The sequence below is a fragment of the Piliocolobus tephrosceles genome, chromosome 3 (assembly GCF_002776525.5).
Source record: "Piliocolobus tephrosceles isolate RC106 chromosome 3, ASM277652v3, whole genome shotgun sequence".
Lineage (NCBI taxonomy): Eukaryota > Metazoa > Chordata > Mammalia > Primates > Cercopithecidae > Piliocolobus > Piliocolobus tephrosceles.
This window is the reverse complement of record NC_045436.1, coordinates 154,403,922-154,430,047: the sequence shown is the minus strand read 5'-3', so window position 1 is coordinate 154,430,047 and position 26,126 is coordinate 154,403,922. Positions and strand designations below refer to the sequence as shown.

The window sequence follows — 26,126 nt, the reverse complement described above, 5'->3', positions numbered from 1 at the left end:
CAATAATAAAAAGATAAACATTCCAATCTTAAAAATGGGCAAAAGATCTGAATAGACATTTTCTAAGAAAAATATAAAAATAAAAAATAAGCATAGGAAAATTGCTTTACATCCTAGTTGTTAGGGAAACGTACACGAAAGCCACAATGAAATATCATTTTATACCCACTAAGATGGCTATAATCAGGATAAACAATAACAAGTGTTGACAAGGATGTAGAAAAATTGGAACCCTCATACCTTGGTAGAAGGAATAAAAACCATGCAGCAATTTTGGAAAACTTTCTGGTAGTTCTTCAGCATGTTAAACATAGAGTTTCCATAATACTCAGCAATATTACTACTAAATATAGAAGACAATTGAAAACATATTCATGCAAAAATTTGTACATGAATCTTCATAGCAGTACTCTTCATAATTGCCAAAAATGAAAACAACCAAATGTCCATCAACTGGTGAACTGACAAACAAAATGTAATATTGAATTACAATATTGAATATACAATTGAATATTATTTAGCTATAAAGTGCTGCATGCTGCAACATAAATACGTCTTGAAAACTTTATAATATTTGATAGAATCAGATACAAAAGGCCACGCATCTTTTGATTTCATGTAAATGAAATGTACAGAATGGACGAATACATAGAAACAAAAAGTAGATGAATGACCTTCAGGCACTATAGGATAGAGGGCATGGAAGGTGACTGCTAGTGTGTATGGGATTTCTTTTCTAGTGATGAAAATGTTTTGTAATCAGATAGTAGTTAGGGTTGTATAACTCATTAATATGCTAAGACCCACTGAACTATACACTTTAAAAGGTGTCAACTTTGTGGTATGTACATTATATGTGATTAGAGAAACACTAAAAGCCAGTGGCTAGTTGCCTACTGAAGGAGAGGTATCTTATTCTCCACCTCACCTATGCAAAATCAGGCAGTAACCACACTGGAATTTATTCTGCTTATCAATGACTTCATGAAAAAATTACGTTTTTTTTTCACTTGAATCCTTCATGATAGTATATATATATTTCCTCTAGCTATGCTGATTTACTTTGCTGATTTGTTTAATCAGAATTTATCATTAGAATAATTCATCTCTTGTTTGTGCAGATATAAGCTTAATAAAATAAAAGATGGAGATGTTTGCATGCAAAGTTTGTGTTACAGGTCAGGCTATCTTTTCTGATTTTAACACTAAATTAAAATATATAAAGATTGAAAGAAATTATTTTACTTTATAATTAGTAATCACAAAGACTCTTTTAAAAAGAAAAAAGCTTTTTTGTTTTAATAAATTTATTTTGTTGTAACTAATCATATTGCTTGTTTTTCAAGTCCCATTTTATTTGAATATTTATAATGAATTTTGTTTGTGTTCATTGAGAATCACGATAACATTCCAACTTGTGGTTTGATTTATGTCAGATTATCAGGCACAAGACATATGCTGTATTAAATAAATTATGTTTTACTTTGATAATTTATTTTGATGTAATTCTATTACCTATTCAATTTATAAATCTATGTATTACATACTTTCACAATTTAATCTCATTTTTCAATTTCCTTTACTTTTTTAGCTATTGATTTTTTATTTTTTCACCTGCATTGCTGTATTTCACATAGCAAACTGTGGTATTCCCTGAAACTTCAAAAATGTATGTAGTTTTAAAACCATGTTATAGTTTTTAAAATCAAGCAACGATAGTTATGTTTCTCTAATAGAAGTTTAAATATCTGTCTTAGCTAGATCCTTGAAATCCTTGATCTTCTGAATTTTCATTTGACAAATGTTAAAACCTATATATTGTTTAATATTCTATTTGGTAGAAAGCAAAAATGTTTTATATGCTGCAGTGATAAAGGTACTATTTAAATAAACCATCATGTTTTCACATGTAAAGCAGATTTATTGCACTTAACACATTTCTAAACCTCCTGACAATATATTTAATCTTTATTAAGAAACTGTGTCTTAATAGCTCATTTGGGTCATTTGAACATCAACAGCCAGGCAACTGGCAGGACAGGCTATAGACTGATCCAATTTTATCATTAATGAATAGATGGGCTGAAATATCCATTTGTGAATGAGATATTTTAATTACCTCTGTCTGTGAATGAGTAACTCACAGAGCATTTCTCAGAGTTCAGTCATTTTCATTTTTGGAAATAACCAATATTGCACAAAATTTTTTTCTTCAATGCACCATGTATTTTGCCATCTAAAAATAGCTCTCATATGATACTATGTAATAAGAAAAACTGTGATCTTATTTCATGTTTGTAAATTAGCTTTGAAGCACAGTAAGGGTGTAGATGGGCTTAGGCAACTACTTTAATACTTTCCTACTCTCTTCTTCTGGATATTTTGGCAAGATGCTTGATTTCATGTTTCTTTGGTTTTCTGTGCTACGAAGTACAGAAAATAGAATACAGATAATTTCTAAAGTCCTCTTAATATCTATAATAAAAATATTCAATTGGGTCAAATTCCATCATTCAGCCACTGAACCACTGCCAGGTACATTTGAAGGTTTAAAGAAAATACAAACAAATTATAATCAGATTAAAATATCTTGAAACTTATAATTCATCTTCTCAGAAGAATCCATTGTATTTTGCATGGAGAAAATTAAACTAAAATATTATAAACCAACAAATAAAACCAAAGGAATATGTAGGTTCACTTATAAAATAAATTACTAATAATTTTGTGTTTCCACCTTTCTACTAGAGAAAAATCACATAATTTTTGTAGTATTACAGTTCGTTCTAAAAATCAATGTAAATTGATAAATATACACAATATGTAGCAATAATATTTACTGTTCTGTAGTGTGTGCATATGTTTTTATGGGTTCATTTTTTGAGGTCATATTTAGAAATATTTTCTTCAAAATTCTGAAATTAAATTAAATGCTCTTCTTCACTTTTTATTAGAATGACTGGGATAATTATGATATAGCAAATTGTTCTAGAAAATACCTTATTTCTGTGATTAAGAGCTTAGGTTCTTGTCTTAGATTGAATTATCGGCAATTCATAATTTCAATCAGTAATATGCAATGGCAGCTTTGTTTTTCTCAACTGCCATATTAGTCTGTTTGGGTTGCATTAATGAAATACCACAATCTGAGTTTCTTAAGCAAGATAAATTTATTTTCTCCCAGTCTGGAGGCTGGCTTTTTGACTTTCAATGGAGTGTCCCAGTTTTTGTAATATCAATTGTACGAACATCTACCTTATAGATTGTTGCATGAATTAAACTATAATATTGTGGGAGAAACTCTCATCTATCATCTAAAATATTTTTGTCCTTCCTAATGTTTTTCTTGTTCTGTCTTTCTTTGTGTGTGGCTATACTAGTAAGTATCAGATGCTACCTTAGTTTCTATAAGAAAATAGAGTAAAGGCTAAGTTGTGTGTTGTGTGGAGACAATTCAACTGATTACTCTCCCAACCAATATTTCTTATTTATTACATAATGAAAACTATACTGGACACCAAATGAAGGAAAAATGTTGGTCTTGTCAAATAGGAAACAAATCTGGTTGTAGTATGAAAATATTAGTTTGTTGCAAAAGTATTTACAGTTTTGCCATTACTTTCAATGGCAAAAACTGCAATTACTTTTGCATCCACTGAATACTTTATTTGAAAAGACTGTTGCAATAAGGGGAATCAGGACTATAACAGTTGAAGCAGGGAGACTATTAAAATAGGGAGAATTCTGTGACTATAACATTCTGCAAGTGTCTTAAGAGTTAGGAAAAAAGAGTTTCTCTTTCACAGGGAAGAGTAAACAAGACTAAAAAACTGGCTGTGGGAAGCAGATTAGAAGGGTTGGGTGTTCAGATGGTGGATTAGAGAAATGTTTACCCTGGGAGCAGCCTATTGTCAGGAGAGCTGTTAAGGAGGAGTTGTATGCTGGCTCGGCCTGAGAGTTCATGGAGGTCCCAGGACCTGGAGGAAGAAGATAAACTTAACCACAGTTGAGCTAAAACACATTTTGTTCCAGCTAATTAGCGAGGGACCAGCAGTTCAGCTAATTATGAGGCGAAGAATGGGAATTCGGCAACTCTGTTGGCCTTTGCCGTAGGAAAACAAAGGGAGCATCTGTGAGTCCTAGGTAAGTGATATGGGGAAGGGTATTCTTTGCAGTAAGAAGGGTGGGGAGATTTCTTAACCATTATGTTTTCAGAACCACCGGGCTTAGGTAAAATTCAGCCTTATCAGTCTGCCCCAGAAAAATAATATATAACACATGGAAACACTAATACAATTCCTCTCTCCATAAACCCTTTGATGTTGTAAGTTTGTTTTAGACACCCATTTGCCAAGTTTTTTTTTTTTTTTTTTTTTTTTTTTTTTTTGAGACGGAGTCTCGCTCTGTCGCCCAGGCTGGAGTGCAGTGGCAGGATCTCAGCTCACTGCAAACTCTACCTCCCGGGTTTTACGCCATTCTCCTGCCTCAGCCTCCCAAGTAGCTGGGACTACAGGCGCCTGCCACCTCGCCCGGCTAGTTTTTTTTTTGTATTTTTTAGTAAAGACGGGGTTTCACTGTGTTAGCCAGGATGATCTCGAACTCCTGACCTCATGATCCGCCCGTCTTGGCCTCCCAAAGTGCTGGGATTACAGGCTTGAGCCACTGTGCCCGGCCTGCCAAGTTTAATGATCCTGCCAAAACTAATACCTTGGTCTGATCAATCCTAGCTCTTGCCTGAGTCTTGCATAACCTAAATACAGACAGGGCTTATAGTGTTCTCTTCTAGGGTGGTATTTTACCAGGGCCTTTTGAACTATATTTTTTCTTGATGTGAACAGGTATCGAGCTTACCTGTTCAATGTCTGCAAATCAAGTTCCTGTTATTCTCAAAGCAAGAGCCACATGGTAAATGCAATACTAGTTACATCTCAAGGAAATTGTGTATCGAATACTATGTTTACATGCAGATAGTTTTTGCAGAAAAGTTTCCAAAAAAGCTTTCAAACATAATAGAAATATTTGGTGATCCTCAAAACATGTCAAGAATATCTCTTTGTCCTCCTATAGTTTGCCAATATGACTATTTTAGCTTGGGGGATTATTATATTTTTTTAAAAAATTGATCAATGGACATTCCTGTATTCCATATCAGTCTAATAAACTTGATTAATGTAAGTTTGTCCTTGAAAATGTGGCTATACTTTCAGTTTGCCAAAAAAAATAAAATTAGTTTAAAAGACTTAGCGTCAAGCTTTCCTGTTACCAGCAGTGAATTTTTTTTTTTTTTTTGAGATAGAGTCTCACTCTGTCACCCAGGTTGGGGTACAGTGGCGCTATCTCGGCTCACTGCAACCTCCTCCTCCCGGGTTCAAGAGGTTCTCCTGCTTCAGCCTCCTGAGTAGTTGGGACTACCAGCGCATGCCACACGGCTAGCTAATTTTTGCATTTTTACTAGAAATGGGGTTTCACCATGTTGGCCAGGCTGGTCTCAAACTCCTGACCACAGATTATCCACCGGTCTTGACCTCCTGAAGTGTTGGGATTACGGGCGTGAGCCACTGCACCCAGCCACCAGCAGTACATTTTTGAGGAACTTAAACTACCGGCCTTACCTTGGTAGATAGCCCATTGTGTCAACCTTGATGAGCCACAGGCATTTTGTTGTTACTGTTATCGTTATTTGAATTTTTATAATCCAAACCATTAAAGAGACAAGTCTGGTCAGCTTATTATATGGTATCAACAATTTGCTCAAGCGAGAAGAGCAGTTGTTATAGGCTGAATTGCATCTCCCCCACATCCATATGTTGAAGCTCTAACACCCAATATGACTGAATTTGGAGATCGTTCCTTTAAAGAGATGATTAAAGTTAAATAAGGTCATAAGGGTGGATTCTTAATCTGATAGGACTAGTGTCCTTATAATAAGAGGAAGAAACATCAGAGATGGACACACACATAGAGAAAAGATCACATGAGGATACAGCAAGAAGGAAAGCATCTGCAAGTCAGAAAGAGGCCTTAGGAGGAACCGATCCTGCTGTCATTTTGGACAGCTGATCTTGGACTTTCAGCTTCCAGAACTGTGAGAAAATAAATTTCTCTTGCTCAAGAAACACAGACTGTGGTATTTTGTTAATGCAACTTGAACAGAAGAATATGGCAGTCGAGGAAAAAAGCTGCAATTGCAAATTATTGATTGCAATTATTAATTGTGAAATTGTCACAATTAAATGCATATGAAATTTACCTCTGATGATTAATTACAACTAGATGATTAGGAAAAAAGCAACATTTACATGTACCGTAAGTATAACATTTGCAATTGTTTTACTACATGGAACATTTACATAATATTTTAAAAAGTAAATATTGTTGATTTAAGATGTTTATAGATATATGATTTTTTAAAAAAACTGAAACATCTGTTCCTGAGCCATCACCATACTATAATCAGAGAGTAATCAAAACTAGTTTCAGCACTTTGAAGAAAGGATACTTGAATTCATGGAAATTAAGAATGCCTGCTATGGCATGAGAACTGCTGTTTGGGTTAAATATTTTCCATTTATGTAGAGAGAGAACCACTCACTTGAGTATGTAAAACTGCACCACAATTTTTAGCTTGGATTTTAATTAGTAAGCAAAGATGCAGAGTAGATAAAATTCTTAGGCATACACACGTGTGTGTGTGTCTGACTTACATGTTTTATATAATATCTACTCTACATCTGTGTGTGTGTGTTTATGTCTGGCTTACATATTTTATAGACAATGGGTTTACTTTGCTATAGATGTGTATGTGAACAGTAATAGTATATCAGTAAGAAATTAACAAAATTAAATTAATACTACAACCTTAGAAGCTAAAAATATGCTTATTAGTCATTCAAAAAGAAATGAAAGAATAGCCACTGGGGTCTTATTAAACTTAAATTTTGTGATGTATATAGGTAATCAACTGTGCTATGACAGTATTAAGAAAGGTCAGGCCGGGCATGGTGACTCATGCCTATAATCCTGGCACTTTGGGAAGCCGCCGAGGTGGGTGGATCACCTGAGGTCGGGATTTCAAGATCAGCCTGACCAACATGGAAAACCCCATCTCTACTAAAAACACAAAATTAGCTGGGTGTAGTGGTGCATGCATGTAATCCCACCTGCTCGGGAGTCTGAGGCAGGAGAATCCCTTGAACCTGGGAGGTAGAGGTTATGGTGAGCCAAGATCACGCCATTGCACTTTGCACTCTAACCTGGGCAACAAGAGTGAAATTCTGTCTCAAAAAAAAAAAAAAAAAAAAAAAAAAGAAAAAAAGGCCCATGTGTGGATCTGGTTACTTTTTGGTGGTAAGAGAATGTTATCATTAATAGAACTGCTGATAAAAATTGTAGAGTTAATAGACAAGGGGAGGGAAATCAACACATGAAGCAAGTTGAACACAATAAAAACCATGTGAAATTGTTCCTGTTCTTTAAAGAAAGGAATGTCCTTACTAAATACAAAAATATAGAGATGAAACTGAATTAGGCAGTGCCTGGTAAATTTAATGACAGAGCCTTTGACCTGAAGGGCAATTAAAAAGTGTTTTGTAGATTAATATTATGAAACCATGGAGAATTCCATATATTAACTATTTACTCTTAAAATTAAATAATAATTAAATGATGGATTATTTATTTTGTTCGCAGAAAAAGTAAACATATATTGAGTAAATATAAGTAGTTCAACTCACACACTGATGCCTAAACAGGTAATAGAATGAAGTCTCCATATGAGGACCAACTCTTAGTTTCTGTTGGCTAATTTTTGAGTAGCTTTGTTGAAAACAAATTTGAAGTTTACTTGAGATTTACATATATATATATGCATCTATTTATTTGTTTAAATTTTGCAGATTATTAGACTGAAATATTCTGTTTCTCTTAAAAATCTGTCTCCAGGGAAAGAAATAGGAGTTAACAGTGACCTAAAACTGGTTTGCCTCAAGTATCAGCTGAAAATGTGCAAAAGAGATTCGGTTCCATCATAGGATGATCATGAGATAGAATTCCTGAGTAGTCGACACATAAACTGATTTTAAAGAGGTACTTAAAATAAAGGTAATTTTATAATTTTGTAATTTTGATACTTAATGGCTTCACACATATAAAGTCAATTTGAATTAGCATGGATAAATATAAAATTCGTGCAAATAACAAACAAATCTGCATTTTTATTCTCTGACCTAAAATACTAGACCAGGATGAAAAGGTCATTCCCAAATGTTTTATTTAAAGCTAATAAAGCAGACCTAGACTTTTAACAGCCTTCAAGTCCTCTCCCTGAGCCTAACTGTCTACACACACACACACCCTCCCCCCGACCCCACATACACTTCTTGAAAGCAATTATAAGGGAACTCCAAACAGCCATTGATCTTAGTGGCTCTGGATCTAGCTATGCCTTTGAAAAGCGATTAAAACATTCAAAAATGTCCTTAAAATATTCTATAAAGAATATCTATGCACTTAAATATATTTGTGAAATACCTAAAATAACTGAAAAAATGCACATTAAACCTTATGGTAGAAAGTTGAAGGTAGTCTGGAATTGTAAGAGAACCACCTGGAGGACTTACATTTACGTAGCATTTTACTTTAAGGGAAAAATTATCCATATAATCTTTGTAAAATTATATTATATGTTTAAATAAATCAATATATATGGACATATATAGATAGGGACAGAGATTTATGAATGAAAATAGCCCAGGACATTAATGGAGTTTAAATCTGTGGTGGGAATGAGAATGTTATTATAGGTGAACTGTGTTCTACCAAAATTCCTATGTTCGAGTTGTAAACCCCAGTACCTCAGAATGTATTTGGAGACAGGGACTGTAAAGAGGTAATTAAGGTTAAATGAGGTCATATGAGTGGGCCCTAATCCATGACTTTATTTGGAGGTGGCCTTTCAAGTAGTGATTAAGTTAAAATGAGGCTGTGAAGGTGAAACCTAATCCAACTTGAGTGGTGTCAAGAAGAGAAAAGAAAGAGAAGAAATTTTAGACACAAAATGAAACACCATAGATGTGCATACACAGATGAAATATCTGTGAAGTTCAGTGAGAAGGCAGTCATCCCATCTCTACAGCAAAGAGAGAAGACTCAGGAGAAACCAAACCTGTCATCTTAATAGTTCTAACAATTTTATTTGTCAAAGTGAATTTTGTAAGTGAATTCCTTGAAACAAGAAACCAGGCACTGGGACCTGAAGCCTAGCTCACTTATGCCTGTCTCCCACTCTTCCCGTGAGGGTTTTTCTGCCACAGGCTCCCCAACATCCTAGAGCCATGTGTTCTGTTCCCAGACTGAACCGAGGGTGGGATTGCTTATTCTGGTGGTCCAAAAATGTGATGCAGATGAACTGGGAAAGAAGAGTTTATTTCTGTAACCCAGTACAGGGAGAAGACGAGGAAAATATCACCAGACCAACTCAAAATTACAAAATTTTCCAGAGCTCATATAGCTTTTAAGCTGTATGTCTATGTGTAAGTGTGCATTCATCTAAAGATGTAAGTGTTTAACTTCTTATCTATAACTAAGGTCTGAGTCCTGAAGACCTTCCTATGGAATCTTGGTAAATTTATTTAATGTAGATGGGTCCAGGTGCTAGGGGTGATTACCTTTATCTTGTGTCCTGCTAAATCATGGAGGTTTGGGGAGTTCCTTTAGATCCCCAGTAAAAATTGTGGAGATCTGGGGAGTTTCTCCAGACCCCCCAATAAAACTTGTTTAATTCTAAACAGGTCCTGTTAAGAATTCTTTCATTATCTTGTCATGCTTCAAGGCCAAGGAAAGGCCTGGGCAAAAATCTTGGTGGGCTTTTGTTCCATTCCAGCCTTTGTATATGGGCACTGACGCTATCAGCTTTTAATATTTAACTTCACCACTCAGTCAGGCCTGTAACAGTCATGCAGGCTTGCCTGTTCAGCCATTAGTGAGACCTGGCCTGCCACAGTTCCACATAGCCTTCCCTTTCCCAGCTTAGTCCTCAGCCACCTCATGTTCCCATCTACCCTTGACAACGGTTCTGGGTATAGCTGGGGAGATATTAGCATCAGGTGCACAGCATTGCATGATGTCGTTGGGCTGTGAGTGGCGTAAATCCCCAGCCCCCCCTTTCATTTGGAGTTGAATTTTGCAGGGGTGACTGAGCTTCTTGCTCATCCACATCCAGGTACCAAGTGTGTCCGGGCACAGAGGTTGCTATCTTTTGGGGATTTTTTACCTGAAGTGGGTTGGGTCAACATGATCCACAAAGAGGAGGGTCTTGGCTTAAGTTTGGCTCCCCCTAGCGGAAGCATGGTGTATCAGTCTACTTGCTGAGTCTTAAAGACTAGCAAGAAATTTCAGTGAGCGCTGCCACTCAGTTTGACCAAAACAACTTACATAGCATGGCCTAATTTGAAAAAAGGGCAGAGAAATGTAAACCTACTATGTTCCTGGAAAAAAGAGAACCCCAGGTGTTTGTTGACACTGTTACCAGAAAGAGATCCCGATTCAGACCCCAAGAGAGGGTTCTTGGACTTCTGCAATAAATAATTTGGGGCTAGTCGATAAAATAAAAGAAAGTTATTAAGAAAGTAAAGGAATAAAATAATGGCTACTCCATAGGCAGAGCAATGGCATGGGCTGCTCGAACAAGTATACTTATAGTTGTTTCTTGATTAGATGCTAAACAAGGGATTGATTATTCATGAGTTTCCTGGAAAAGACTGGGCAATTCCTGCAACTGAAGGTTCCTCCCCTTTTTAGACCATATAGAGTAAGTTCTGGACATTATGGCAATGTAAACTATTGGCGCTGGAGAAAGCATCTGTTAGCATACTACTGCATTATAATTAGTGTATCATGCACAGTGAGGATGACCAGAGCTCACTTTCATCACCATCTTGGTTTTGGTGGGTTTTGGTTGGCTTCTTTACCACAACCTGTTTTATCAGCAAGGTCTTTCTGACCTGTATCTTGCACTGACCTCCTATCTCATCCTGTGACTAAGAATGCCTAAACTCTTGGAAATGCAATCTGGTAGAACTCTTCCTTATTTTACCTAGCCTCTATTCAAGATGGAGTCACTTTGGTTCGAACACCTCTGACAACACCAGTAAAAAGACAACCAAATTGTGAGGCAGTTATATTTCCTTTTATGATTAAAATATATCATTCAGGTGCATATCCTGCTCTAGCAACCTGTGTAAACCTGCTTCACATAAACGAGTCTGATTTTAATTCTACCAAGTGTCAGTATTCTAATCTTAGATGACTGAGAAACCCACCTTTATAAATTACTCAAGGTGTTGTTTCTCCAAGTACTGTTTACAAACCCGTAGGTGCACCTGAAACTGTTTTAGGAGGTCTGTAGCAGGAGGTCATAGTGATACTAAAACATTATCTGCTTTTTACCCTCTATGATATTTTCTGTATTGGTAAGAAAACAGCCATGGGTAAAACTACTGGTACCTTAACATGAATCAAGGTATTAGTACTAACTGTAGTAGTACCATTATATTCTTCAGCTCCATACTCTGACAGAAAAAAAAGCAAGAGCATGATTGTGCCATAACATAAAACATATTTTGTTGTTGTTGTTGTTGTTCCTAATTCCTATCGCAGAGAATCCAAAACACTTGGAATTTACTGGGTGGTAGGATGTCTTTTGTTCTTCATAATTAGCCCCTTTTGATCTAAATTTATAGTAATGAAGTGACTTAGGGTGAAGCCCCACAAAGCCCCAGGATAGGGCCAGTCATCAGAAAGACGAAGTGATTAGAGAATTGAATATTTGGAACTTGCTGCCCCACCCACCAACCTCCAGGAAAGGTTGGGAGGTGGCTGGATATTAAGATCCAAAAAACTCTGGAATAATGAGATTTGATGAACCTCTGGGTTGCTGAACACATGGAAGAGAGGTGCTGGGTTGTGGCACAACCAGGGGGCATGGAAGCTCCACACCACCCCAGACCTTGCCCCAAACATTTCTAGCTATTCATCTGTATCCTTTGTAATCTCCCTTATAATAAAATGGTAAACATAAGTGTTTCCCTGAGTTTTGTGAGCTGTTCTAGCAAGCTAATCAAATCCAAAGAAGAGAGTTACATGTTCTCTGGTTTGTAGCCAGTCTGGTAAGTAGCCAGTCTTGGGGTTAGAAGGTGGTATCTGACACTACCTCTAGGTAGATAGTGTCAGAATTGAATTGAGTTGAATTATAGGATAGTCTCAGAGCCAGGTAGAGACCTGCTGCAGGTATGGAGACAGTGCAGAGTGTTCACTAAGGCAATGCCTAGAGGAACCATAGGAGTGGGGCCTCTCCTCGGACCCCAGAACTGTAGTACTACCCGCATGCAATGCCAGTTTGGGAAAGCTGCGGGTATACAACTTCAATGTGTGAGATAAAGTGTGGACCGCACACAGCAAAACCATGGGGCAAGGCTACTTAAAGTCTCAGGGTCCCAACTCCCACCCCAGTGTTTCTAGGTGGCAAGACATGCAATTAAATATATATATATATATATATATATATTCTCAAACCTTAAGATTTAATTTTGTTTGCCATGTTGGGCTTTGTACTTACTTGGGACCTGATGCTTCTTTCTTTTTTTCCTATTTCTCCCTTTTGGAATGGGAATAGCTACCTTAGACCTGCCCCACTAATGTATTTTGCAAGTATATAACTTGTTTAATTTACAGACCACACCTGTAGGAAAATTTGAGCCTGAAAAACATTAAGATTTTCAGGGCTACTGGGATAAAATAAAACACGAGAAGGAGAAGAACATGAGTTTTGGGGGCCAAGTGGAATGCTATAATCTGAATGTGTCCTCCAAACTTCATTCATTAGAAACTTAATTTCCAGTGCAATAGTGTTGGGAGGTGTTTAGGTTGGGAGAGCTTTGCCATCATATGGATTAATGCCTCTATTGAAAGGGCTTTGGGAAGTGGATTCATACTTACTCTTCCACTCCTGCCGTATGAGGACACAGAGGGAAAGCCCTCACCAGATGCCAGTGCCATGGATCTTAGACTTCTTAGCCTCCAGAACTGTAAGAAATAAATTTCTGATCTTTGTAAGTTACCCAGTCTCAGGTATTCTGTTAGAGCAGCACAAAATGCACTAAGACAGCATCTGCTAAGGAATTGCTTGGTCTGTGGTGAAAAATCAACATACCTCTGGTTACAGAAGAGTTCTGTATTGAGCTTAAGGATAGAGGAAATAATTTTTTCCTTTCAGAATGATGAAATACAACAATTTTTAATTTTATTACTTATTGAACCTTGAGTACATATCTTTGTAGTACTTATTGTGATACAATAGGAAATATGCAAAACACTTTTATTTCATAATGATTGCTCCCAGGAGAATCACTGGCAATTGTTTGAATTACAAGCTGAAATATTTGCTTTTCTTCACTGAATACAATTTATACTTGAAAAATGACAGATTGATAGACTGTGTTTATTGAGAATTGGGTATTTGTCAAGCATTTCTTCAATATTAAATAATGTGAGCCTGTCACTTCATGAAAAACAGATAACATTGGTTTTTGCTAATAATAAAAGTTGAGCATTCACCTGAAAATTAAAATTTTAGAAAACATATATCGACTCCCATGAGTTTGAGAGTTTCACTATAAAGACATTTCTGATGAGATTGGATGTCATATTGATAAATATGCTTTATAAACATTATATAATGAAAAGTGTAAATATTTGCAGTATTTTAATAAGTCAGTGAGCAAATACATTTCAAATAGCCAATAAACGATGCTACATAATCATGCGAAGGTAAAATGTATTTTCACAGAACATGGTGAATCCATATGATTTTAATGCAACACAGTGTAAATAGTTCATTGATGGAGTTTTGGATTCTACATTGCAACTAACTAGCTATGATTTGATAAGTTTTGGTGTAGTATAAGAGAGGAGTACAAGTTTCTGAAAAGCAATTAACATACTTGTTTCTACTAACACATATTTGCATGAGGCTAAATTGTCTTCACATACTTCAACCAATATACCATATTCACAAAGATCAAATGCAGAAGCGGATATGAGAATTCAGCTATTTTATTTTATTAAGACAGATGTCAAAGAGAATTAAAAAATGCAAGACAATGTCACTCTTTTCACTAATTTTTTTTTATTCTGGAAAATAGTTATTTTTTACAAAAATATTTATGTTTGCATGCAATAGACTTATTATTTTAACATGAATTAATAAATGTGTCTTAAAATTCAGTGGTAATTTCCAATACAATAAATACTGATATTTATAAATGACATACACTATAGCCATTTGTATTTTTCAATATATTCCATGAGTGTAAAGAAGCCCTAAGGCCAAAAGTTTGAGAACTGCTGAAGGCAATGTATACATGGGGAGGCATTTTAGAGAAACCTTGATAGCCTTTGATAGTTGAATATCTCAATAATTTTACTAGCCTAACTAGTTGTATTCTCTAATTCATTTCCTCATTCAGCCAATAAATACAGTCACTATTCTAGTTAATGAGGATATAGCAGAGGAAGAAAGCAAACTAACAGCAGAACAAAATACACCTTGCTTCCACTGAGCCGGTGTCCTAATAGGCTAGACATAAATATAAAATAAATATGTGAAATAATATATTTCCATATCACAGGTACACTCACAAGTCAGTCAAAAGATCTTGAGTTTAAAAATAATTATTTCACCCAATACACACATTTTAAGACACAAAGTGGGAGAGTAGATTTTATCAGCTCTTTGTGACTAGTTGACTTCCAATTTGAATCAGTCATCTTGGCCCAGTTTTACATGAATATTTGGATGCACACCAGAGCTTCCATTGGCCAAAATGGTGCAAAAAAAATGTCATTTAAGCTCGTGAAATGTATTCCATATGGCCCACTTGGCTACTGAGTCAGCTGGTTTTATTTCATCAGCATTCTGGACTTAGCCACATTATCACGTATCCTGCTTTTTGAATAAGTTATTGCACAATATGGAAACTTCCATCACAATCTACTTGGATCACAACCAAACTGTTTTATCTTTCGGGCTGAAGGAAGGAAATGAAGTCTCTCCAATGTTATGAGCTAAGTAGGGCCAGTTTTGCTCCATTTTATCTTCTCTTGTGTGTTTTTCCTACTGATCTCCTGAACTGCACTTATTTATTTATTTTTTTAGAGTTTTGGGCGTCACTAGTCTACCTCTAATTTTCACCTCAGAGATTCAAATCTTATGTCTCTACCTCCAGTCTTTGTGAATTTGGGAATATTTTGATGTCCTCTCACAAAAATGCCAGCACATACAGTTGTCAGGTCAATCATTTTTATAAGTTTGGCAGCAGAATCACTGTATTAAAATCTATTTATGGGATATTAACCAATTATTATTTAGTTGGGAGAAAAAACAAAAATACTCTGTAGGTATTAAATAAAGGATTTATCAAATGAATTAAAAGTGTTAAGACACACACACATACACATAAAAACACATACACCCCACATACATTGAAAAGCTTGGGGTACAATGATCTGAGCTACTGTCCCCAATGGTTAGGAAATCAAGGAGTACAATAAATATCAAAAAAAAAAAAAAAAAAAAAAAAAAAAACGCTAGATAGTCTTGGTTTTCTATAGCAACAAGCCAGTAATTCTTTATACAAAGCTCACGAGCTATAGGAAAACCTGTATCTACTATGTGCTAAAGATCATGAGAGACTCATTGCTGCTATTAGAACAATATTAGGCTTTGTTCTTCTTCTGCCTTGCAATTCTCATGTAAACTGGTAGAATTTAATCCATAACTCTGTATTAAAGTGATTCTGGGAAAAGCAGTTCTCAGTCTTTCACACCTGAAGAGCACAGAAGACTTTGAGAATGAGATTAGTTACTGGAAAAAAAAAAAAAAAAATCCAACATGTCAAGATAGTGGATATGCCAAAATGAATCTTTCCTTGTTAATATATGAAAATAAAAATTTTATTTCTTATATGATTCCTGGTAATCAAAATGACTAGACACATTATAAAAATGTTTGTGTGGTGGGTTAATAAGTCAAATGTCTCAGGGAAAATGTAAGATTTTAGTAAGAGAAAGAGAATATTGTCCCGAAAAGATAGCACAAAATATAGATTACCAGAAAGGATAGCAACAGATTAGTAGTTCAAGAAATAATGATTGTGTTGGCATTGCAGTAGGTGCTATGAGCATATCACTGGAAATATAGCACCTTCCCTGCTGTCAAGGAACTTCCTCTTCAGAGACAGACAACAAGCAAGTCAGTGAATAAATAAATAAATAAGATAAATGTTATTTATGAGTAAATAATCAGAGTTATAGGAGAGACAGTAAGAAGAGATATGATTTAGACAGAGTGGTAAAGAAAAGGCTCTGTGAACATTTGACATTTGAGCTCACATCTGGAGTTGGAGAAAAAACAGACCACACAATGAGAAAAGGGAGAAGATGGTTTTAGGTAGAGAGATTGGTCAACACAGGCCCTGAGAGCTGAGAAAAGTCTTCGCGTGTTAAAGGTACGGAATGGAAATCACTGTGGCTGAAAAATACTGAGTAGAGAACAGAATAAAATGATGTTGGAGAGAAACACAAGAATTAGATTATGTAAGGTCTTGGCATGTGCAGTGGAGTAGAAGAAAGGTCGTTGTGGTTTAGTGAAGTTGGTGAGTGAAGAGAAGAGTGATAGATTATGAGGATAACAGTAGGCAATGGCGACCTCACGTGAGCACTCATAGTTCTCTTTAGGAGTTGGATACTTTTTAAAGAAGTATGAGAGGCCATTGAACAATTTTGAGTATTGTTACTAAGACTGATAATATCTGATTGGAGGTCCACTTAAGGTTTGGAAAGAGCAATTTCTGAATGAAAACCAAAATTTTGTAGATTTTATGGATAAAAAAGTTTAGAAAAAAACATGAAATCATTATCAAAAAATTAAAAGCAAGAAAGAAACAGAAAGTTTGCTAATTTATGAGAATTTAACTAAACTTTCAGTAAAATAAATGAAAGAAGATGAAGTTTAACTAAAGTCTCACTTGCCCTTTATTTAAAGTGTAACTTCTGATAAATTACTTACCATTGTTTTTGTATTTCCTTTTTGTAGTTTTAAACACGGTATTAAGTTCTTATGTTTTTTAAATAATTGGTTGTATTCCTTCATGTAATCAGTTTTTAAATTCAATTTTCATTGTACCACATAATTTTATTGCTCTGTTTGTTGTCAACCATGTATAATTATTATTTTTTTGTTCATTGTTTAGATAATTTTCTCCCATGGAATATATAAAAGAAAACAATAAGTTAAAGTGTTGAAAATAACTGTAAACTATAAAGTGTATAAAGAAAGATTTAGGTCAAAAATTTAAAGAGAAAACTCCTTGTATTTACCTAAGAATCATACGGTATGACAGAATCATGAAGCTATTATTTCATGACTTTGTATTCTCACCATAAATGTGATAATTTTCAGTGTTATTATGGTTAATAGTCATCATCACCTTACATAAATTTTGACCTCTTTTGTATATATAGGTCAGAGTGCCAGGTCTAGGAAGAAAAAGTGATATTTCCTCTGAAATCAGGCTTGGAAGACAATCCTCCCTTGGTGATGTAAACTTCTATTTTGCAGGATGCAAGAATAAATGTCAAGTTTTTCAGTTCAAAATATGAAAGGACCAATCTAAATTAAATCTGGATGGAGGACACATAAATCGATGTTAAAGGAGGCTCAGAGTAGAGATAAATTTTGAGAATATATTAAAAATTTCAAAATTTATATTTGTTTATAACATAGATAAGGAGATGAGAGATCCTTCTTTAAGAAAGTAGTATCTTATGTTTCCATAGCAGTTTGTAGTTTCAAAGTCTTTATACTTCTAATATTTCATATGAGTCTCAGAGTAATCCTCTGAGGTGAACAAGACAGCCACTTTCCCCATGGGTAATGTAGGAGCCAAAAAATGTGCCTTGTTTATATCATGTATGTGACAGAATTGAGACCAGACACTCACCTTTGATTCTCTTCAAATACATTTTACTATATTATGCAGCCCTATTATCTTCTGTCTGGAAAAATAAATGAAAAGTTGAACTATTTCACCTTTTACGAAAAAGTAAGTGTGAACCTTACACTTAAGTATAAAATAAAACTAACCAGTATGATTTGGTGTGATATCAGTAGAAGAAAAACAAGAAATTTTGTTTTATGAAAAATTTTTAGAAAACATAAGGATCAGAAGCTATCATTTATTAAGTGTCAACTGTGAACCAGTTTCTCAATGTATACTATTAATTCTGTTTTAGAGATGAAGAAATACTCAATGTTTCTACTAGATCAGTAAGGACTCTTAGTTTTAATCCATGAAAATTACTCTCGCTAATTTAAAATAATTTTTAAGGATACTAGCAATTCTCCAACTCTCTGGGAGGGCCAGGGAAACTAGCTTAAAGGTGCAGCAGCCAGGACCTGTACCAGCATGGGAGCACACTTTGGAGACCCCACAGCATAGGATTCAAGGAGAGGCAATTCATATACCCAGGAAGCCACCAATGGGTTCATTGCCATCTGTCTTTCAGCCATATTCTGCCATCTTCACCAGGAAATGAATTATTCACAGTGCCTTCTCTACTCCAAGTCAAAATCTCACAAAGGCACATCTTATTTATTAAGTCTAGGTTACGTAACAGAGTTCCTTTTTTTTGTTTGTTTTGTTTTGTTTTGTTTTGTGCTTTTGTTGTTGTTGTTGCTGTTTTTTGGTAAAAGTGGTACTTACAATATGGTAAATTCCCTAAACAAAGAACCTCTGATTAAAAGTGGTTGAGTGCCATAAACATAACACATATTCACTATACAACTGTGTTAGATTTCAAAAACAGCCACAAATTCTTCCTTCCTTTACATAGACTCAGGCCTTTACAATGTGAGTGTTGCAGCTCTTCCCATAAAAATGTAGTCTGTTTTCCTGAACCATGAATTCGGCAGATGTTGTGACCTGTTGGAACAACACAATGAGGTAGAAATGACACTACGCTTGTTGCCAGCCTGCGCCTCAGAGGCCATCTGCTCTTCTGCTGTTTCTCTGAGAACACTGCTGCACCAATGAGAACAATTCCAGGCTAATATCCTGAAGAATGCAGTTCATGTGAAGGAGACAGTGTTGTCTCAGCCAAGGCACAAACACAGGGGAGCAAGCAAGACCCCCCCACCCACCCCAGGTAACCTGCAGTTGACCACAGATGCATGAGTAAGCTCTATCAAACATGCAACTGGGCTATGCCAGAAGAACAATCCCACCAACTGACAAATCTTATCTGCTTAATGCTGTAAGCTACTAAAATGTTGGGTGGTTTGTATGCAACGAAACGATCTGACAAATTTACAAAAATGTTATTTTCATAAGCATTTGTGTGCATAACCAGCTTCACATACATGAAATTCTTTTGGAAGGTAGATGTGGGTGAGGTGAACTTTTTTGACCACACTACAGGCAATTTGCATGACTTCAAGTGCTCCAGTGGCACTGTGCACAGAGGGGCTCATGGTTCCACTGTGCACATGACCGTCTTCAGGGATAGCCAAAAAGGGATTTTCTTCATATGGCTTCAAGTTACTCTAATGCCAATATAGCTTTTATCACAGCCTGCCAATGTAAGTCGATATAGTTATTTCCTATTCTCATTTAACTACACATATTGTGAGTTGCAGTGTTCTTTTCTTATCTGTATAGCCCCTCAATAGCTGTTTATTATAATATTTGCCATATAGTCACCTCCTTCTGACAGCAGGGTAATACAGCTTAATGAAATATTTGTAAAGCCCCATGAACTGCACAGAAGAAGTAGGCTTTTAAATTCTAAATTATGTTTCTTACAAACACCATTAATAATGTATTCTCCTCACATCTGTGTAGCTTGTGACTTTACTCAACCAACCACACACCTTGTAGTCACACCAAATGAAATGTTAGGTCTGCGAATGATTCTCCTGCAGACAAATTGTTGAGGCATGACACATTGTTGAAGCTGTGCTCAACCAGCTTGGGAATTAATAGAGAGAAGACTGCAAATTGCTGAGAGCTTTTCCAATAATATTTCTTGTCTCTATGATGATCACCATACTTCAACACCTTTTTTTTCCCCCTGGAAATGTTTAGACATTATTATTTAATTGCGTCACATTATTAATTAATGTATCTCTAAATTTTCCTCAGACTCTGTCATATCTGAGACCATGCTGTGTCAATGAATCACGCATTGTTAAAGCTAAAAGGAACTTTTAAGGTAATACATAGGAAATGTTTAATATAATGCCTCGTAAGTAGTAATTAGCTAATAAACATTAGTTGTTCTTATTGTTGCTTTTTACTGTTAGTATTAAACCTCTTGATGCAAAAACGAGAAAACTGAAGTTTCTACTAAAATGTAGCCAGTAACATGTTTAGTAGCTTACAACTTTAAGAAGATCAAATCTTGCCTTTTGTCATTTGAAAAATATCGTCAAGTGCTTCCTATATTTACATATAGGGAATATGGACAAAATCTGAGATGGAATTCTTGTGTTTCATCTACTGACAGTTTATTGACACCAGCACCTATCCATGTGTAAATGTGTGCTGTGGCCTTCAACTTGCCTTCTGACCTAGGTCAGCCCATATCTGTCTAGTCTTGGTTATAAACAGCGTTCTGATTAGGAGGCATGTGATATACTAGAAAAGGCAGAAAACGGCAGAACTGAATTACTCTGTAAGATGAAGGAGTAAGGATTTTGAAGTTCCCTGTGGAAAATCTGGGAATAAGTAAGGGGATGAAAGAGGAAGGAAAGAGAAGATCAGGAAAAAAATGAAGGAGACGGGAGGAAGGAAGACAGGAGGAAGGGAGAAGTTAGTAGTGCTAAGTGCTCTTTGTGATAGGGTTGCTGGGTAAAATACAGGATATCTAGTTAAACTGAAGTTTCAGATAAAACGATGAATAATTTTATATGTCTCTAATAGTGCGTGGGTATCAAACAATCAGTTAATCAATCAATAAATTCCATGTTGAGCTAAAATCAAATTTGAGCATTCAGTATTTCTATTTGCTAAATCTTGCAACCTTCTATTGGGGATACAGACAGAAATAAAAAAAAGGTATACAAATTAAACATATATATTACGGCATGTAAGAGGTTAATCTCCCCTTCCTCTCCTCTACAGAGGCTGTAGATCCCTTCTCTGACTTTTTTCTGTCTCCTTTGCCTGCTCATTCTTGATTATTCCATTAGTCTCTACTTAGGTTTCTCAAAGGTACCTTAAGCAGAAGACATCTAAAACAAAACTCTTTGACTTTGCCATTCCAGTCTCTGCTACATCATTCTGGAGAAATCACCTGCGAAACCCCGCTTAAAATAGCTTCCTTGCCCCCGTTGTTCCCCACGTCATCATGGTGTTTTATTTCCTCTACAAAATGGTATAATCTAAACAATTTATTTGTTTGCATAGTTATTTCTGGTCTGAGTGATCTCACTAAAATGTAAGCTCGATGAAAACAAGAACTTGGAAATTTGCTTTACACTACTGTCTTAGTACTTAGCACAACTGTCCTTTACAAATCAAAATTTAGTAGATGTGGAGTGAATTGATGAATAAATAATCTACTCCCTAAATTTAGTTCTGTGGCACCATTTTATGTCTCAGAGAATGGCATTACCAAGTATCCAATTTTGCAATCACCATAAATGTTATAGTCCTTCATGCAATCTTTGAGGCCCCAAGGTCCATATCCAAACAGTCACATTCATTTCTAAATTGTATCTATTACCTTTTATGTGTTTTTAAAATCAGCCAGATTCTTTCCATTTCCACAGCAGTTACATTGGCTCAGATACTATCAACTCTACTTTGAAATTTTCTGCAGTCTCTTGTGAGTACATGTTTGGTGAGTACGTATTTACTCTTGTCTCCTCCTGAAGGATTTCCACACTACAGTGGAGTAATTTTATGGAAAAGCAAACTTGGCCATGTTACTCCCGCTCCAACCCATTCCCACCTTTCAATAAAGAGAATTCAAGGTGAATCTTTATTTTTAAATAAGTAAATAAATAAACAAAGAAACAAACAAATGAATAAAGACTATGTTAGCCATCGAAGATTTGGCCTCAAAAATCCCCAACCTCAACAAACACGATTTTGCGGCTCCATGTCTCTCTCTCTCTCTCTGTTTCTCTCTCTTTGCTCTCTTTTGTTGTTGTTGGATGTCGGATCTCAAATGCATGCAATTGAATTTTTTTATTTGATCTCTGGTTTTTAAATACATCATCATTTTTCATTCATGAATAGTCCTCTGTTTTTATATTTTTTAATCTTTAATATAATAAGATTTTTCTAATCCATCATCTAATTCAGGATTTAGAACACTAATGCATCTTACATCTCTTAATGAGCTCATTCCTCACCCCGTCATTTCTCAACTACCTCAACCAGAGGTAACCACTAGCATGAAACTTTGTGTGTGTGTGTGTGTGTGTGTGTGTGTGTATGTTGTGCTTGCTGGTCACATCTGGCCTGAGGACTGTCCTTTTATAGCTAGTGAGCTAATCATGATTTTTACACTTTTAATGTGGTGTGAAAAGGAACAAATAATTTTCTGTATGGGAATAATTGTTTTTAAATAAATAATATATTGAGGAAGCCCATTCATATCCCTGCAGATAGCTATAGATCATTCATTTTGACTGCTATATAATGTTTCATTGAAAATTTATTGCACTTTATTCATTTCTATTCCCTGTCTTTAAGTCGTCTTTCAGTTTTTCAGTTAAACTATGGATTAGTTCAACATGTACGTCAGCTCTTTCTTAAAATTGTTAACTTGGACTCATTTCCTTAGATCTTAGCTAAATCTTCACTTCTCAAGGAAGTATTTTTGCTTCCCCTGACCACATTAATTATCCTCATTAAAAATGTGTGTACTTCTCCATAAATTTTTTATGGGTTTAACTTCTTGATTATTTCTATTCTTTCTCCTCCATTATAATTTCCATCAGGGCAAGGCTCATGACTTTTTTGTTTGTTTGTTTTTATCCCCAGCATCTAAAGTAGTGGTTGGCACTTAGTGGATTCCAAGTAAATATTTTTTAACTGAATTAATGCAGTGAATATTACTCACTAATATATTTTTGCGTGTGTGTGAGTAAATTATCCAAGGACAATTGAAAGCATTATGGAATGCTGTACCTAGGCAGAAGGCAGAAGAGAAACAGATGGAATAAATGAAAGAGTATGAAAATGAGAAAACAACTGACATCTGAGTTATGTCTAAAGCTAACTACAATACAAGAGAGAAGGACCATAAAGCCAAATGAGGTCATAGATGGAACAGCAATTCTCTATTGTTAGATTGACAAATGCTCATACATTTGATCAGGTCAAATGTTGAGACTGAAAAAGTTAAGTAGAATTTACCTCATCTGAATTTTTTGTTTGAAATACAAGAAGACTAGATGAAATTATATCTAAAGTGTTTTTTGGAGCTTGTGTTTTATGCTTTCATGTTTTACACACATGTTAATTCATTTACAATAACATTGATTCTCCATCTTAATCAGTATCTTCTCGTGGGTAACACAGTTCTATCAATGAACTTTATGTGGGATGAGTGTACACAACACTTCCTGGACACCAGTACCTACCATTCTGTTTTGCCAGCAGGAAGACAATAACACAAGGCAGTCTTGTTCTTAATAGTGTTTCCTGGCCGGGCGCAGTGGCTCACGCCTGTAATCTCAGCACTTTGGGAGGCTGAGGCGGGCGGATTGCAAGGTCAGGAGTTCCAGACCAGCCTGGCCAACATGGTGAAACTCTATCTCTACCAAAAATAGAAAAACAAGAACAAAACAAAAACAAAAAACTTAGCCGGCGTGGTGGCATGCTCCTGTAATCCCAGCTACTCAGTAGGCTGAGGCAGGAGGATTGCTTGAATCCAGGAGGTGGAGGTTGCAATGAGCCAAGATTGTGCCATTGCACTCCAGCCTGGGCTACAGAGCAAGACTCGGTCTTGGAAAAAAAAAAAAAAAAATAGTGTTTCCTGTAGTATTTTATTATCATTGCCATTTCAGATAAATATCAACTTTTTTATTTTAAGAATGTGTATTCTATCTTAATTTTTATTTATTTATTTTTAATAAATAGTATCCATAGGCATGTATTATGGAGCATCCTATGACGTCCTACCTGGATGCACTGGCTAAAGATTCCTCTTAAAAGCCACAGAACAATGTTTTCTTGGTTCTTAGTAGCAGAAGTCATTGATTTTGGTTAACTGTTTTGCAAGCCTGTTGCGAACTCCTGCTTTGTCTTTGTTTTATTCTGTTTATTTATCACCAATCTGTGCTGGGTCCCTTCACGATGTAGCCACAGTTAGAGTGAAATTTCTCTCTTCATCCCCTTCAAGAGAAAGAGACCTCCTGTGTTTAAAAACAAACAAACATAAAGCAGTTTTATAGGCACTCTTATTTCAAAAGATGTTTGAGAATATATATGTATCCTTAAAATACTGATTGTATATATATAAGTATTAAACAAAATCAACGCCATTTCTAAAATCTACTTTGAGCCTTTCACTTATGAGGCTTATCACCATGTCTGCTTTTGTAATGTACTAATTTCCTGAAAGGTGTACTGATTGTCAGGCACATTGTCACAAAGGGCATGTGGTGTGAGTGCCTTCATCTGCCACTTACATTATGTTCAGTGAGTTTACATGCAGTTACCTTGTCTTACCACAAGATGGTGGTAAAAACAGTAAGGCATTCAATGTGCACCTGGGTGGGAAACCACAGAAAGAACACAAAGAAATGAAGTTTAGGGGTTTATTGGAGACAACGTAATCAATAAATTAGTAAAATAGGAAAACAGAAAATTTTTGAACTCTAAATTATGAGCTATTTTCTCATTTTCTTTGAGTTCCTCTACTGAACCTTATAAACGTTCTCGCTTTCAAAAGTAATTGCCAATTGGGCTTTCAAAAATTGTGTTAAAATGATACTTAATTTTTCTATTTTCTTGATTTGTATAACTGTATCATTACATCTGAAAAACTATTCTAGAAGACAGGCTTTGTGGGTGTATTAGTCTGTTCTCACGCTGCTAATAAAGATATACCTGAGACTGGGTAATTTATAAAGAAAAGAGGTTTAATTGACTCACACACAGTTCCACATGGCTGGGGAAGTCTCACAATCATGGCAGAAGGCGAATGAGGAGAAAATCAAGTCTTATATGGCAGCAGGCAAGACAGCTTGTGCAGGGGAAGTTTCCTTTATAAAACCATCAGATCTCATGAGACTTATTCACTATCATGAGAACAGCATGGGGAAAGGCCCATCCCCGTGATTCAATTACCTCCCACCGGGTCCCTCCCATGACACATGAGGATTATGGGAGCTACAGTTCAACATGAGATTTGGGTGGGGACACACACAGCCAGACCATATCAGTGGGTTATGTTATTTAATTGCCAATAGGTCTATATTCTATATTCCCAACTTAAAGCTTCCAGAAACTGAATTATTACTTTTTTGTATCCCCCACAAGAACTATACTCACAGATAAACAGCCAGTGTTGCATAAATGCATGGTGCTCTGCATCCTATTCAAATCTTCAGCAAATTATGCTGTATGCTTTTAACAGGTCATCTGATCCTGAAGCGTTTTGACTGTTTTTATTCCAGGAAATATACAGGCCAGCACATTTAAGAAAATTAGCAGAGCCAAATTTGGGAAGCAAAGACCTTATTGTTTCCTCAAAGACGCTTGAGGCACAGCATACGATAATCTGTTGAGTTTTCCCCTGGAATATATCAGGGACTCTTCTCGCTTAAAGGTTGTTCAACTCTAGGCCTCATTGTTGTTGTGTTTTGCAACTTTGTCACTTTTCAATAGTCAGGTTTGGTTTCTGTGGTGGGTGGTCTTAGCAGAGTATAATAATTATGAATTCCCTCTCACATCGTTTCTTCATGTCTTCTGATATATCTCTACCACAAGTTGTTATGAAAGTAGGAGGTGAGTGGGTGAGTTTATAACGAGTATCATCTGTAGCCCCATACG

At 35.7% G+C, this 26,126-nt stretch overlaps 1 long non-coding RNA gene across 1 annotated transcript in view; it reads left to right on the top strand.

The window, feature by feature from the left end:
* The first annotated feature begins 3,968 nt into the window (after positions 1–3,968).
* The window catches only part of LOC111549828, an 84,343-nt gene continuing 62,185 nt past the window's right edge, over positions 3,969–26,126 (top strand). Inside the window, exons 1-2 of the long non-coding RNA XR_002733837.1 lie at positions 3,969–4,143; positions 7,942–8,100. This is a non-coding gene — a long non-coding RNA (uncharacterized LOC111549828). The remainder of the gene's footprint in view (positions 4,144–7,941; positions 8,101–26,126) is intronic.